The following is a 17,406-nucleotide window of genomic DNA, read 5'->3' as shown; positions in this document are numbered from 1 at the left end:
CATTGTTACTATGTTAAATAAAGTAGAACTCCCTTGTGATATTCTATATACTAACAAATGATGTAATGAAATTCTGGCCATGTGAAAATTCTATCATTATACCACCCAGCATCCCCATGAGCAGTCAGAGGCTAAGTCACTTGTCTGAAAAGCCCCGTTAACACATCATCCTTACAATTCGGAACTGTAATTTGTTTAACCTGACGTGCTGCTCATTTTCTGTATCCCGCATGCTCCACTTTTCTTTTCTCTGTAGTGGTGAAAAGGTGTTCAAGACAAAGACTGAAGACTTTGCTCTGTTAACATGATATATATAGACCTGTATGCACAGGATGTGAAGAGCTGATTACAAGAAACATGGTCTACAAGTGACAGGTGGGACTGCTCAGGTAGGCAAAGATAAAGAGGGAGAGAAAGCCATGCAGAGAGAGAAGGCAGGCGTATCCTCCGAAAGAACTTGGTGAACCCAATTTAACAAGTTTCTGCCCTCTTCCTTCCCCCATCCCCACCTGTGTAACTGTTGTATCATGCCAGTGATTCAGTTTCTAACACAAGCCCACGCACAGTTGTAGGATCACAGCTAAAAGAAACAGAAATGCAGAGTGGGAGTGAGACCAAATGCAGACTGTGTAAGTCTACATCAGCACTGAAACCAGCGTCTCATAGAGCTGTACCTGAAAGTGTGAAAAGAAAAGAAGCAGGGAGAGGAATGAAGGAAAAAAGGTGGGTGAGCTTTACCTTAGACACAGTCTGAGTACAGACAGAAATTTAAACCTTTACTTAGGTGGCTATGGGTCACCTCTGCAACTCACCCACGTGCACCAGGGTGGCAAGAGGTACAACACGCTGGGGAAGCTGGGAGCAGTGAACAGCCTGTGTGTCCCCACTACACTTGAGCAAGCAGGAAAGGAGATAAAAGCAAGCGCTGCTTTTACCAGGGGAATTTTCAGGCAAGAAAAACCAAATCAGAAATAGCAAACTAAATTTAAACTTTTAGAATTTACAGATGGGTGCCCAGTTCTCCAAAGGAAAATTTACATGTTTGGGGTACCATCCTGCCAGTCACACCCTGCATAGGAGACTTGGTTGTGGAACTGAGACCCTTAAATAAGGCAATCAGCTATGGAAATTGGGCACTGCAATACAACTGTAGCTGAATTCAGTTGAAGATGTACAAAAACAGAGTCCTGTGAATTTTGTACTTCTATTAGATTTGAAATATTTGTCTTTTGCCCTTTTTAGAGCCTGTACAACACATTATTGGTGGAGAGCAGATGCAAGTGGTAAGGCAGAGAGGAGAAAGTTCTGGGTTAGTAGGGTTCCTGGGGGGAAAAAGACTGAGAGCAGCCATTCCAGTAGATGCTGGCGCTTGCAGGTCTTTCTGGACTTTCATAATAGGACCTCTAGAGCAAGAATATGAGCATTGCACCATACCTGACTGCAGGATGTTAGTTCTTTTATTGGAAAATGAGTTACTGGGAGATCCCCAACTCTTCCACTGCACGACACCATAATTCAGCACTGCTAGCAACAGTGAGGGCTGATTTCTCTGGTGATGTTGTTCTCTGGTGATGTTGTTCTCTGGTGATGCGGATGTGAGTTTGTCTTCTGTTGAAATAAAAAGCAACAATTAGCTGAGGCATTTGCAGAAACTGAAGTTAGGAGAAATCCTAAGAATGCATGAGGACAGCAAAGCTTTGTGCTGCACAAGGCAGAACTGTTTTGAGAGTTACCCCCATTTGCCTGAACGAAGCAGGAGGACTGTGCTGCCCAGCACATGGCTACACAGACATATCAGCACATGACAATTACTCTTATGCAAAACATCACTGACACAGATGTATTGCTTCTGTCTCTGGAGAAAGCTTGCTTGTAGCCAGAACAGGTATCTCTACTATGCAATGCAGACATACCCCACAAGCTACTATAAACAGTTTAAAGCAGCCTGGATGCATCCCTGAGAGAACTGGGATGATGTTCTTTCGATGATTCACAAAAGACAGACAGAAACAGTAAGTCTGCAAACATCAGTCCCGCATAAGATTTGCCTGATTAAGGCTTTCAAACGAGGGATAAACTCTTGTCTGAGCTTGAGCCTTGCTATGCTGCAGTTTTGCCTAGGTGCCTTATCTGTTCTCTCCTAGAGGATTCACTGCAAAAAATATCAGTGGGGTCTTCACTAGCAAGGATGGGGAGGAGGAACACCCCATATGGCATTTCCCAAGGGGTTTCATATCACACACCTTTTACACGTTTACATTTCTTGGCCATGGTCTGAGACGAAACTCAGGCTAACCTTGAACCTTGCAAACTAAATACAGCCCTGCTAGTGCAGCTGGAACAGGTGGGAGAGCCAGATAACACAGAAAACACAATCTACAGTGTCTTACGAAAAGAAAGAAAAAAAATACTCCCCAAAATCTGTTAGAGCTACCCTTCTTGCTACACTGACAACGTTTTATTTTGGAAATGGCATCAACGTATGTTCACTAGCACATATCGTGAAGCTGAATGCAAAAATCTTACGGTTTTATTACCCAAATAGTGTACAGGGTACTGACACCTTAAGGACAGAGACAGGCTGCTGACTCACGCACCCTTGCTTCCAGCTGAGCAACAGCCTTGGGGAACGATGGAGCAGAAAAGCTATTATCCAGATCTGCTCCCACTCCATAATCTGCCTGGAGAAAATAAATAGATATTCCCTTCCTGTGCCCTGGATGGCGTCTGCTGCGAGCAGGGCTAAAGCTGTCCAACTCCCACAGAGCCACGTCTACGCTTGAGCTCCCAGGAGAGCTGCTGACCCAACTGTAGCACCTGGGGGAATATTGTGCTAAAATTCCCACGAGCAGATACGACTGTGAAGCTGTGGGCTGTGATTCAGGATCTGAGGCTTCATGAAACAGTTTTATTTCTGCAAGATAATTAGCAGTGTAAATGAATTGGCAAGAACCATTTTATAGGAAAGACCAATTCTTAATTCTTAACATGGCCTCTAAGATTGTCTAATCATAAAATACATGTTCCTATATAATATTTATTTTATTTATTAATTAGCTTCATTTTTAAACAAACAGAACTCCCCTCACCACTCCCCCTGGAAGATAGGTAACATTTTATGAAGTATTTTGGCAGAACACACAGATTATTGTATTTATTGGCGACATCATAATGAATTAAAGTAAAAGGGAAAAAAATTAAAGCTATTAGAAAGAGGTCAAATTCCAGCCATTTCTCTAGAGCAAGGTTCAGTTTTCAAGTCATTTTTCAAAAGAGGCTTTACATTTACAAAATCTAATGAGGTTAATTTGAAACTGAATGAGCTAATCATTGGTTTGATACCCTGGACACTGCAAATGTATTGCTTCCCTTAGTGTGATAATGTTATTTATCATCTTTCTTCTGCTACACTGTCAAAAGAACCATTTCAATTTCAGACTTCCCTATTCATGAAAGCTTTTGCTGCTCCATTGTTTTAGCAGTGGAAAAACCATCTCTGGAAGGGTCACAACAGTTTGAGTTGGGAAGGGTGAAAAATAGGATGTTGCCTGCTGAACACTACCTGTTCAGGATTGCTACGCATAGTTTCCAGAAAACTGAGCACGAATTCTCTCTCATCTAAGTTTTGGGGGTTTTGGTGGGGTTTTGGTGGGGTTTTGTTGGGGTTTTTTTGGTTGTTGTTTCGTTGGTTTTGTTTTGTTTTGTTTTTCCTATGGCCTTTCTGGCATCATTTATAGACCAGCTCCCAAGAGGAGTTGAGTTTCAATATTTCCCAAATTTGCAGGTTTCACCCTGTGGCTTTGAAGCAAGTCCTACAAGACAGAAAAAGTGAAAATGATGGCTTGCCTTCCACCTCTAGGCCACTGAGCTGCATCACGCTGCTTTGTAACAGTTGTTCAGTGGCATACCTGGGTGCTGCTCACAGTTTCAATACATTTCCTAAGTGAGAGATGTTAATATCCAAACTCCCTTCCTGTCTAGCCCTACACAGCAAAGACCTCTGGCAGATCTTAAAAAGAGAGTGAGAACTGAGAGGGGCAGCAGCCCTAACACAGATGTTTACTACTTAATTAACTCTGTCTTGGTGTTAATCACTTGCACATTCGACTCAGCAGAAACATACAGGAGGAGGACAATATAACAGAAAAAAATTCTCACAAAAAATTTAATCCATCTCAATGGAGGAATAAGAAAGGAAAATTTCAATCCAAACCCTGTGTATTCTGCCCACAAGTCAAAACTGAGAAAACCACCCTGCAATATTGCTGGTTTCCCTCTTTGCACGGAAAACCAACACACAGGTAGGCAATACTGTGGAGCAAGCCCTGTGAAAGTCCAGGGTAAACAGTTCTACACTCATTTCACAGCGTACGTCCCTTATCACAAGGCTTCTCAACTACACAATTTCCCCCTTTTCCCATTCCTGCCCAACACACAGGGCCCTGTGACCACTCATGAATTAGCCAACATCCCCTTCCACCCATCTCTTTTCAGAGTCCTGGTGAGACAAGTCAGCCTGCATGAAGGAACTGCTTTACTGTTGGATACTTTTCTGTCTGGGCCACAGTGTTTTGAGCTCCTACTTCTTAAAGTGTGAGAAAATACCTAATGTAATACAATGGCTATCTCCACCCTAGAGCCTGTGGTTTTCCGAAACCACAAACTGGCTACATGGTAGCCAAGTTCCCTACTTTTTTATATACATATTTATACATATATGTATATATTTATAAATTTATATGTGTATTATAGTATATTTATCATTCTTAAATGGATAATGAATGAATCTACTGTTTACGACTTACACACAGCAGATGTTGGCGTAGGCTAGTTTGGATGCAGGCTACAGAACTCTGAGAACTTTGTTGAGAGGAAAAACCATCAGAAAAGATCTCCGTTACATGGTTAAACACACTTATGAAACTCTGCCTAACCAATGACTTTTGTACATTGGCTTGAAACTACAGCTGCAAGCTGTACAAAGGAAATGACGACAGGATATAAAGGACTAGGGAATATTCAATATTTACTAAACAAAGATCTTAGCTGGAGCATGTGTCCAGTCATACCATAAGTATTTGACAGAAACAGCTCTCTGTGCTTGGACAGTTTGGAGAGTCATTGCTGTCATTTTGCAGTGCACATGCAATAAATCGCCTTGCATTAATGTACTTGCAATAGACGAATTTTTCCTCCCCTCTTAAATTATGAATTCAAGCTAGAAAGCAAGCCAAAATGCATTGGTAAATACTTGAACAGAACCTGAAACCCTGAAAGACCCACGATCATTTTGAGAAGCTCATTTCACACCACAGTTGTTCAAAGGAACTCTCTTCAGAGGAAGCATTTCCAAGCTCAGACCTGAACTCATGTTAAAATCACACCAACTTGCTGAAAGGGATTTTACAACTTCAACTGACTTCTGGGGTGACTAGAGAGAAGTTTGGAACATTTTTAATGTTACCAGATGAGAGCTGTTCCTTTAACACAATATGTTATGTCTTCTCCTTGGGAACTGAAGAAAAGGGCTATTGTAAAACATAATTTATGAACTGCGTTATGGTGTTTGCCAGATGACAGTGTGCTCGGGGCCCCATGTCTAAAGAGGCTGTACAGAGCAAGGCCACCTTTAGTCTGGAGAGACTTTAGTCTGGAGAGACAACAGAGGCAAAAGGTTGGAGATTATCAGCCCGATGTTGGAGATGGCCAAAAGAGATTAAATTACTTGCCCAGCTTGAGTGTGAAACCTGTGGTAGAGCAGGAAACTAAGCTCAGATCTTCTTGAGGCCCATGGTTGCACCCCTGATGTGCTGCGACTCACAGCTAACTCATGGTTGATTAACGATAGTTTAGATTTCAGTTATCGGAGATTACCCATCTCCTCTCCCCTTTGCATTAAGTTTCTAGGATCATTTAAGTGGTCACATTTTACTGGCACTCTTGTTTGTGGAAATTAATTTTGAGGCCCAGATACCTAAGCATCTGCAGACACCTTGGTTCACAAAAGACGATAAATGACCTAAGAGAAAATCTGTAATTCCATGCCACTCAGATGAGTCAGTCGCAAGCAAGCAGCAGTCCCAGTTCTGATAAGATAGATTTCAAAAGACCTTTGATTTGCTAGCTGTAAATTCAGGGGAACTGTGATCGCTTTGCAGTTAGTCCTTTACAAGAATAAGAGCTATAGTCTTAAAATAAATGATTTGTTAACACCTTCAGAGTAGACTCCATTGGAAGGGGGAGCCTCAGTGGCCCCACGTTATGACTGGCTTCTGATTTCAGGTTTTGTCCTCTCATTTTATCAGGATTTTCTGTCATCATTGCATTTCCTGAACTTTCCCATCATTGATTTACTTTTTTGTTCAGATGTGTCCCTACTTCTTTTCTCAGGTGCTGCTTATGCATCAATTTGAACAAACTGATATGGAAAAATTTGCTGGATCAGTGTAAAAAAAGGTTTGCTTGATTCCTAGCTGCTAACGTGGGTGTCAGATTGAAAAGGACCTGAAAGGTCAAAAGGATTGAAAAAGATAAAAAAATAGTGTAATCAAGCTTTTGCACCTTTTGAACACCTTTGAAATGCAACTCATTCTCCTTTTACCTTCATAGTTCAACTCCTATTGATCTCTGAAACAGGTCTCTTCTTGTTCAAGTAAAGCCCGGTTCCTGTCTAAGATTGCAATAGGTTTTATACCCCTGCACTCACCATTCAGTCCCGAACCACTATAAACTTCTCTCAGCTGGCTGCAGATAATTCCACCCCCCTGCCATTGGGAGCTGCAGGGAAAAAAAAAAAAAAAAGTTGTAATATTTAGTTTCGCTACAAGTTTCTTAGTGCTGCTTATCTCTGGAAAGGGGTTTGATCTTTTCCTGCTTTGATTATAAGACGACACAGATGGGAAAGTAGTGTTATTTGTGCCATTAGCAGCATTGCTAATTTTCTTAAGTTGATAGCCCAAGGCTAAGGGTGAGAATTTATTGTAGGAGGCCCTTTTTTTTTTTTCAGTACCCGTGCAAGGTATAGAAAGCAACAGAAATAGCTGCATAGTATCTGGCTAGCAAGCCTTAACCAAGTCGGTTACTTCAGGTGTGCTTGATGTTGCTGTACAGGGAGCCCAATCATTATTTGGTAATTAACTCTCTCTTTTATGATATCATTTTTCCTTGTAACTGTGAAAATGAAAGAGTTCTGCTCAATCCTACCAGCTTGTTCCAAAGTCAGGGGAGACGACATGCAGTATTAAACAACACAACAACATGTCAGGAAAAATAAATGAAATGGCTTTGTGGTGTCAGCTTGTGAAGAATTGAGATGAAATATTTTTTCCATGTGCTGAATGAGCCCAGAGAAAAATCTGTCTAGATACTAGGCTCACTACAACCTGCTTGTATCATTTTTGGAGGAGTGAACAGTCTGTTTTATGGCAGACATTCAACTATGCTACACACTCTGAAAAATACTCCCTTTTCTTAGAATAAAATTCTTCATAGCTAGGTAAGACAGAGTGGAAGTTATTTGGTAGACTCTTCTGGAATAGCAAAGCACATTGGCTGTGATTGTATACAGCACTAATATTTTTTCTTAGGTTTTAACTCCTCTTTAATCAGAACTAAATGAATAAACCCTAATAAAAGGAGAATTCAAAAAATTAAGTGCCTGTTCCAGGTGACCTCATATGTTGGAGAGCAAGTTCTGGGTGATTGTGGGTTACTGGAAGTCTATTCTGGGTGGAAATATATATGATTTTTTTTCCAGGGCTTGGATGCCTCTAGCTTCAACTAAGTTGATTTCAGGTAAATACATATTATTTAAGCCTTTAAGTTTCAGTTCACAGAAACTTCAGCGTGTTACTTTCTAATTAAAAAAAAAAAACACAACAAAACCAAGCATCCCAAAATCACCAAAACATCAATGACAAAAAAACACTGCAAAAAACCAAACAAAAGTTTTCACATTATTCCAGGGAGGATTATCCATGTGTAAAATGTGCATTTTTCTGTCTCTGACCTACCCACATTCCTGTGAATTTCATTTACTATCAAACCACTTTCAAATGCGCGAGCATTTTCTGTAAATAGCAGCTTGTAAGTCTCATTTTAAACACTGAAGGTATCACAGTGTCCTGTTTACGTACAACAAAGTGGGCATGAAGAAGCAGCTTTCAGGATAAGCTTTATGTGAAGAGCCTCACAGTGTCCTTGGCGGGGCAGGGGGGGAACAGTGCAAAGGCAGCAACCTCCTTTTTTTTTTTTTTTTTTTTTTTAAACATGCAGGCGACAATTCTTGAGTTTTCATTCACAATTTCTCAAACATGAAGCATACTAATGCCTGTAAAACTTCTTATTCCATGGCTACATTCCAAGTCCTAGCAAGACACTATATTCATTGCAGTAACTGAAAGCACCACCCATTCTCACTGTATCTTTCAGGCCACAATCGCGGGTGTCAGATGTGTTTTTACTAACGAGACTGTGGAACTGGTAAGCAGAGAGCTTTCCCACCCTTCCCTTCTCCCAAGCATCCGACAAGCCACGGCTTCAGAGTGACCACACCCTGCTTGTTATTGTTGAATTCAAATATTAAAGGTGGGTTCTTTTATATTTTCCTTAGCCTTTCACCTTTATTTAAAATAGAGTGCATTCAAGGGACATCTGGGTTACTGGCAACAACATCACATGAAGGAGCTTTCTATAAATAACATCACTATTAAATAAACGGCTGGAGCACAGCACTTACTAGCACGATGAAGTCAGTATTGTATTATTTATTCTTGGTAGATCTGTTAGTGAAGTAAAGTACACATTTATTTTCATTTTGAAACAATATGTTTTAAGGTGCAAATAAAATTGAAAAACAAGATTCAGAAGTTGTTTTGCCAAAATTGCTAAATTTCCTAGGTGACACTGGCAAAATATCTAACATCCAAATTCAAAAAATGGCTCCCGAATTTTTGCACTTATGTTTTTTAAAGGTCATTTTTGAAAATGTGGTTTCTAGTCTCTTTTATCTCTGTGTTTTTCAGCCTTAAAATGGGGTTAATAACACTTAACAAGTTCACAAAAGTATTATGTTGGTTAAAACATTCATGTGAGTAAAGTACATTCAGTTTCTCTGACTGAATGAGTCACTACAATACAGAAATTATTTCAATTTGAGACGTTTGGCATGTGAAGGAGCAAGGTAAATACTAGATCATTTTCTCCTGTTTTCACAACTGAAAAAAATGTGAACTCTATAAGGCCAGACTTTCAAAGAGCTACAGAAAATCTATCCATTTATAGCATCGCGTAGACATACCCCAAGCCAACCCTAAATTGGCTTGCTAAGGGTTGGTCAAGGTCTAGTCAAAGCTGTGATTTGCTGTGGAAATTCAGCAAATTAGCCTGACAAACTCCTTACTCTGTCTCTAAACTATTACTCTTAAATAAGCTAACTAGGTAAACCTAGTTTGAATGTTTATGCTCTGAAGAAATGACTGCAGTGAAGACAATCTAATTTAGGCAAATAACATGAGAAGAATTAGGAAAAAAAACAGGGACAAGAAAAAAGAACATAAAAAGACAGAGGAAGTGGTAATAGATGTGATTTCAGCAAGGGGGCCCAGTAGCAGCAAAGAGATTATGGAAAAAATGCTATAAAATTGATTAGAATAATATATTGCTTTCCTATTCCCAAATATCCTGTGGAATGTAATGAACATGATAGAAGAAAATATTGATTTTTTTTTTTTCCCCATTACATCAGGGAGCTAAAAGATCTGCATAAGCCACACATTAGTCAACATTAAGTACACAGATTTCCCAAGCAAAATGTCTACAGTCTACATTACATTTCTATTTAATGCTAGAGGTTTAAAATGTATATGACATTTCTTGAAGGGAGAAGTCAGTTCAGCTGAAAGTGAAGAGCATTTTGTTAAAAGATTTGTATGTATCAATGAACAGACCTTGGAAATACGCATATTCAAGTACAAATGCCTGTTTGAAAATTAGATTCCAAGTAAATTATACACTCCAGAAAGAAAGCTATGTGGTTTCCGAAGAATATATGGATAATAAGGGTATCTAAGTCTTACTATGCTCCAAGCTTTTCACAGTAGGCCCAAAATACTCACCAGTTTTCTCACTTTTTTCTTTGCAAAACACTCAAATAACATATCTCTTAGAATAAATTTGCATAGAAAACCTAAGAAAGAGGAATCAAGAATGAATAGGGAACAAAACAAGAAGTATCTTTTGGCCACCATATAAATAGATGACTCGTCCACACCCTAAATATTATGTGCAATTCTGATGCCCTCATTTTAAGAAAGATAAGCTAGAACTGGCAAATATTCTGAGAAAGGTAACAAGGTTGATTAAGATTTGTAAAAGCTTTCATATAAAAAAATTAGTAGGCAGGCTGGGAATCTTCAGAATGGATAAAGAGGAGAAGGCTGCAAAATCATTAATGACATAAAGGAGTTAGTTGCTTTCTCTTTCACCACAAGAACCAGGCATGAACAAAAGAAGATACAAAAAGCCCGGTTCAAAAGTGTAGATTTTCTACATGCAACAGGCAGCGGTGAAACTCATTTTTAAAGGATATCATGGATGCAAGAAATTTATGTAAGTTTGTGACAAGTATGAACAAGTACCTGGAAAATAAATCCTTTAGGATTCCTCTACAGACAAACCACCACAGGTTCAGGAAATCTCCTGAACTAAAAATAGCTGAAACACAGGAGAGTACATGGCAGAAGTATCACATGTTCTTGCTCTGTTCTTATTCTTCCCTGCTACTTTTTTTTCCAACAGGTCTCTGTCACTGACACTGGACACACTGATGTTCAGTGATACAGCTCCTGAAGTAGTAATGTTCTCAACACTCCTGGATTCTCTCCAGCTGCTTCAACTCTTCTATTCCCTACCCCATTGGCCATGATTTTGTTGTTTCTGCCATCCTTGCTATTCTTCCGCGTAATGTGGCACAAACTAGGGATCCTGTGCTGCTGGGAGTTCTGCCTACTGCTGAAAATATGCTCATCCTCATCTCCTGTCAGCTCCCCTGCTCTTCTGGTAACATTAATCTTTTTCCCTCAGTACATATATATCTAACAGTGGCCCACAACCTTGGATGGCAAAACAATTTTATGCCAGCTTTTGATATTGCTGTTTTGCACATCTAGGAATCATGACAGATTTGTTTGGAAGGCTCAACTTTTGGAGACAGGATGTTGGACTTGATGGAACCATGGGTTGTAAGGCCATTCTTATTTTCTAAGAAAACTAAATCATGTGTCACTTTACCTAAAAAAAGTGCAAACACAAAAATGCTGTATGAGCACAAGGGCATTAATTAATGGATACAGCCAGTTAATGACTGATATTTGATACATTTTTCATGCATCGATTGTGGAGACATGAAATTAGATCTTCATGGGTCAAGTGTATTGCAAAGGAACCTTTTCTTCTGGGCCAGTCACTGGGAATAATGCCACATGTCATTAAGTGGAAGTGATATTTGTATTATTTTGCAGGACTGTGACTGTGCTGTTAGGTATCTTTTATGGAGATGCAGCATTAAAATATTGAATGCTGAAAAACAATAAAGTTGGAGGAATACAATCGCCAAGTAAAACAAAACAGAATTAAATGTAAATTTCCACCGTAGAGCTCCCATGTGTTGGTATATGAGCCTTAGGAGAGGAGTAGGCAGGTTAGGTCTAACAGACTTGTTTTCTTTGGCCTGTAAACAGCTAATCATTTTTTAACTTCTTTCTTGTTTCAGGTATCACATTCTATATGACTGATCTTTTGTTCCCCTCTTTTAAGTCTTTTCAGTTTCTTTAATATACAACAAAGTCTTTTAATTCAATATCAGCTTTTGCTTAGAATAAGAAGGCAATCTACTGTGTAGAATATTAAAGGGAAGCCAAATTTTTTTGGTGACAACTCAACACCTAAGGGTTCAGTTCTACCCTACGCTAATGTTGGTTACCCTATCCTGTCTCCCTCAAGCCATATGGACTTTTGATTGCAGTGCAACCACAGACTTGCATAATAAATCAGCCACTACAGTAAAACAGCAGTAATGACACATTCAGAAGTGTAACTTGTGGCATCCAGCCATCAGTTAGGGGTCTATGGAGAGCTGCAGTACCCCAGGGAAGGAGGGTGGAGCAGACACCATTTCTTCCAGAACAGTTTCACAAGACTGTTACGCTTGCGCTCTCTGTTTTAAGATAAGCTGACTGACTGTCAACTTGTTAACTGGCATGACTGCAAAAACTGATTTAGAGGCACTCGGCAAAGTGGCTGTTCAGGAGAGAACTTTCACGATTTACCTCAGGCTGAGAGTACGAGCTCCGGCTCTGACAGACTCTTGCAAAGTCCTCCAAGGTGCTGGACTGTGTTGAGAAGCTGGTTCTCCTTAACCTTTCCCAGCACTGTGTGCATTTTCCAGCATGCCGGTCTTCTGAGGGGCTTCAGTGGGATAAGTCTCCAGTGCCAGCTATGAAAAGAAGGTGCCAATCGTTTTACAATTTGTTTTTCAAATGACAATTACCCTTTGATTCTTTTAAGCCCCGGTTTACTGACTCCTGGCACCTGTGCAGATTCAGGCTGGAGGCAGGCCACTGTCCTAACAGCAGCACTGCTCACTTGGGAGACCATTTGTGCAGACCCACAGTATTATTTTCCAAATTTCGTTTCTCATAGCCACCCACTAAACAAAAATCAATACATCCACACAAAAATACCCAATACATTTGTTTAATACCTTTACCCCGCCATCCAGGTTCCATATGGTATTCCAATGAGTGGTCTGGATTTGTCGGGTACTACCTAATTGCTTCACACCTACCACACCTATAAAAAACAGTAACATGGCTGTAACTAAGCATCTCATACAAGCAGAATGATTAATTCAGACAAAGCACTGTGGATGTCTAAAATGCAACCCAAACGCTGTATTTTCTTTACCGCTATGTGCCTGTTCTAAAGGCAGATGCTGAAATACCTCAGATATGTCATAGCTAAATATACTAACACTACTGGACAGTTGCATAACAGGTCAAGAGATGCCACAACATTTCTTGAGATACATCATTAAATGGTAAGCTTTTAGTCAATCATATCATGGGAAGGAATATGAATATGCAGAACGCTTTAAAAAAAAAATCAGCATTGCAGTTTTAGGAGAAATCAACTAAGTTACACATTTCATAACTGGAGAACTGTCACGATTTACAAGTGTACAGTAGAAACCAAGATATTTAAGAATTAAAAGAGCAGTTCAAACTTCTGAAACTATATTTAGTGTTCATAAAACTTGCTACAGTTCATAGACCTGTTTCTTCCATCAGTTAAATTAATATTACTTTCAGAGAATGACTCCCTTTTCTTAGCTTTAATAACCCTGGTTTTCTACTAACTAAACTTTCATTGAAACAGAGCAGTCTCTAAAAAGTAGACTGGCACAGATACTTATTTGCATTACAATTTTCATTTTCCCACTTTGCTTCTTTACACACAGGCTTCTGTTGATTCATTTTTTATTTCGCTCTTACTTGGCTCTGTCCACATTTTCATTGATTTTTTTTTCTCTTTTTTTGCAATCTCTCTGAAACGTAATGAAAACATGCTGCGTTAAAGCAGACTTGGAAACATCACAACAGGATTGCTCATCCCAAATATAAACACATACATTTTTCTAGAGTTATCTGACACCTCCTCATTTCTAAAAAAGAAAAAAAAAGAAAAGAAAAAATTCCATTAAAAAAACCAAGCATACACAAAGAAATAGACTACTTAGAAGTGGCTGTCACTTTGGTCCAGTAGCTTTATTTTAAATTGTAACATCTGACAACTTTACTGCAGAATTAACTTTCTATGTATACACAGAATGTTCATTGATGTGTTTATTTATTTAATCATACACGCACGAACACACACACATGTATTAGGAGCTACCTGTTAACTGAATATAGCTGCTGCTACAATCTTGTGCCAACAAAAATTATCGCTAAAAAATTAAGCTGACAAGTTCAGAGTCTTCACATGGGTTTCTTTAGCAGAAAATACAGATGCTTGCAACAAGCTCTTCAGACCTTGTGCATCCTGATGGTAGGAATTACATTTTCAATGCACTGCTCAGGAAGTTGACGGCACAAATTGCGTTCATAAATCACAGTATTAGAAAGAGCATTTTAATAGCATTTTGAGTGTTTATAACTTAAAGTAATGAAAACCAGCCTTTGTTGTGGAGCAAGAACAAAATATTACATTCTACATATATTCATATTTCTTGATTAAAGATAACAAGGTCAGATTAATGTTTGGCTACTGTCCTTTTACAATGGTCAGAAATTTATGTCAGAATTTAAGTGATGTTGCCCAGATCGGATTCCATACAGGAAAGACAGATGTTGCAAAAGGAACCAAGTGATTGCTCTTGTCAGGGCAGTCAGGTTGGAATCCCAGACAAAAATGCAACAGGAGAACTTTGGCTTCAACAGCAGTCTCAGATCGTTCTAACTGCAATCACGCTTAGCATCAGAAGAAAAGTAGACCAATGACAATATTATGCTTGGGGCAAATTTATTTAACCTACTTATACCAAGTCTTTGTGTTTGACACTCGGTGTTCTAGTAGACAGCATTTCATTAATCACGTATATCTGACACCATTGTTGAAGATTCTCAGAAGACAACTACCACCAGTGCATAAAGTACATTCACTTTATCACTCACTACAATTTGGAAAACAGCAAACTGGCTTTGCTGATGTTATACAGCTATTTCTGCAGTCTAACCTTTGGACAAACCCCCAAAATTTCACATAACTGGATCACAATATACTTACAATCAAGTACTAGCTCATCTTGGAACTACTGAAAAACATTCTTTCAAATAAAGGCATGCAGAGCTCAGCTAATGTTTGTCAGTCTATCAAAAACAAACCAAAAAGAATTCTCTGAAGAATGACAGAACGTTAACAATAGTTGGAATATTGAACACCAGCAACCTCTGGTTTTGTTCTATCTTCTGTTTCTAGCACAAGAAAAGGCAAAACCACACTACCATAACTGCAAAGACTGTTTTCTCTCCCATCTAAATCCAACTCCAGCAGAAGATGAATGGCGTTTTTCGACTGTGTCAAAGAGGTGAGTAGGGAGGAAGTGAAAATAGCCGCTCTGGCTCATTCACTGAACTTGCTATAGGAATGGACAAGAGCCACTTTTTCTTAAACAAGGTGATCCCCTCAAAAAACCTGGCATCTAGTAGCTAATCTGCAAGCAGCCAAGTTAAACACCTGTATGCCAGACAAAACCAGCTGTCTATGTGTCTCGGCCAACCCATCTGCTCAATATACCTCCTATTAGTGGGTTGAGATCTTTCAGTAAATACACAGTTCAAATACAAGGTTGTGGTTTTTTCCTGTTCTCTAATCTTCCTTAGGACCTCAATATTCAAAGCACCCACTGATTAACTACAATGATATTACCGCCTTTATTATGACCAGCAGCTGGACATCAGCTCAGTTTTAATTGGCTACTATTGATACAAGTAACACACACGCACTAAATGACTTACCACTACACTACTGTTGCCTTCATCACCCATAGACATGCAAACACTGTGTTGCTCAAACTTTTGCCAAAAGAATTAGAAATGTAGGATAAGATTATATTTCTAAAAGTTAATCTTTCAAAAGATTCAAGAAGGGGTTCTATAAGGGACTTAATAGAAAGCTCTTTTGCAGCATTAAGTTAAACAGTACCTCGTGGAGTGAAAATACAAGTAGGCAGGCTACTATTATAGCATACATATATTTCAAAAGGGATTGTATAGCTGCTGGACTTCAGGAAGGAAAAGGAAAACATATTGAAGTTGCCTTTCATTTCATCTGTAGCAGCTCCACAGTTACACATGCAGCTGGTACTAACAATATCAGAAGCTGAATTTGTATCCAGGGAAAAAATGCCTGGATACCAATTTCAAATCCACCCTCACAAAATGAACGTTTTCCAACTAATACAAGAAATAGGTGTCTTTATTACTCACCTTAGTGTAACAGCAGCTGCCGAGAACCCCCAGCAAAGACCCACAGAAACAAACCTTGTGAGAAGTCTCCGTTATCAGGCATGAGCGTGGCCCACCATTTGTTCTAAGCCCACAACAGCATTTATTTTCACCTCATTGCCTAAGGACCCACTTTCTCCTTAGTTCCCAGGTCAGTTTCTCCGTCTGTTTCGGGAAGTATGTCAATGTTTTTCTGGATGAAGCAGGTTCATTTAGAAAGACTATTTATAACAATTTTAATCTCTTTTATCTCTCATTCTTCTCTTTACCGTGTTACTATTTTGGAGGAGCAGGAGCGGTTGAATTTGTACCAAAAGAGCACTGACCAGTTTGTGTCTGACGAGGAATGACTGCGCATCCACCTTTGAAATGTTCCTCACAGCTTTGCTCTCTCTTTGCTGGCTGCAGGGAAGCTTCTCTCCACAGTGAACTCTTTGTTCACTCTTTGTTCAAATAGACTATCTGTCTATTTTCAAACTGGTAAAGCTTAACTAGTGCTACACAGGATGTGCCTGACCAGGGAAGCTAATACAAACCAGCAGGACACTTTTGGCATTGTGTACATTCCCTTTATATGATGTCACTCTTACTGCTGACTTGGGGTGGGGGGGGATGCATTTACATGATTTACTTTTCTAAAATATATAGGCAAAGTACAGAAACTATTTGAAAATTGTTAATTTCAGTATATTTCAACATTTTTTCTGGTGCAAAATACATTAGTAGAACTACACCCTCAATCCTTTCCCAGCTAGGAAAAGTTGCTGTAAAGTTTGTGGCTATCCATGAACTGCAATTTAAATCTGGAACTCTAGCTTTAATTTTAAATAAGACGATGCCAAAAAGATTTTGGAAGTGCATCATTGTATTGCCTTGTAAGTAGGCACATATCATTTGGTTTCAGTATAATTTCTGTTAAGTAAGATAGTATTTTTCTTTGGATGGGATAGCCTGGAATAATAAGCATATTATCAGGAATTTATCACAGTCAACTCTTCTACTGATATGGATTCACACATCTTTCAGCCTTCCTGATTCAGTTTCTCCAAATAAATGAAGGGGTGTGCGGAAGGAACACTCACATTTTTCTGAAGGAAAAATTTATATGGTATTTTTAAGTTTTATACATATTATTTCATCATTGCGTCTTCTTAGCAGAGAATGGAATGTGTGTCCCGTGGATGTGCACCATCTTTCAGAGCTATTAAGAGAAACTGGATTTTTCCAGAGGGAGAGGAGGAGGAGGAAGGACATCACAATTGCTGGTACAGCTTGTCTTCATAGAATCACTCATGGCAAAGTCAACAATTCACTGAGCTCAGTCTTGAGCAGAAAACTTAAG

General features: G+C 39.2%; 1 long non-coding RNA gene across 1 annotated transcript; it reads left to right on the top strand.

Moving 5' to 3' along the window:
• The first annotated feature begins 264 nt into the window (after window positions 1-264).
• LOC134520691 (uncharacterized) lies at window positions 265-13,615 on the top strand. Its single transcript, XR_010072518.1, has 3 exons — window positions 265-389; window positions 8,431-8,586; window positions 10,798-13,615. It is a non-coding gene; the product is annotated as an uncharacterized LOC134520691 (long non-coding RNA).
• Window positions 13,616-17,406: the final 3,791 nt, after the last annotated feature.

This window comes from Chroicocephalus ridibundus, chromosome 9 (assembly GCF_963924245.1).
Source record: "Chroicocephalus ridibundus chromosome 9, bChrRid1.1, whole genome shotgun sequence".
NCBI classification, from domain to species: domain Eukaryota; kingdom Metazoa; phylum Chordata; class Aves; order Charadriiformes; family Laridae; genus Chroicocephalus; species Chroicocephalus ridibundus.
The sequence above is the reverse complement of the archived record's forward strand: the minus strand, read 5'-3'. Positions and strand labels throughout refer to the sequence as shown.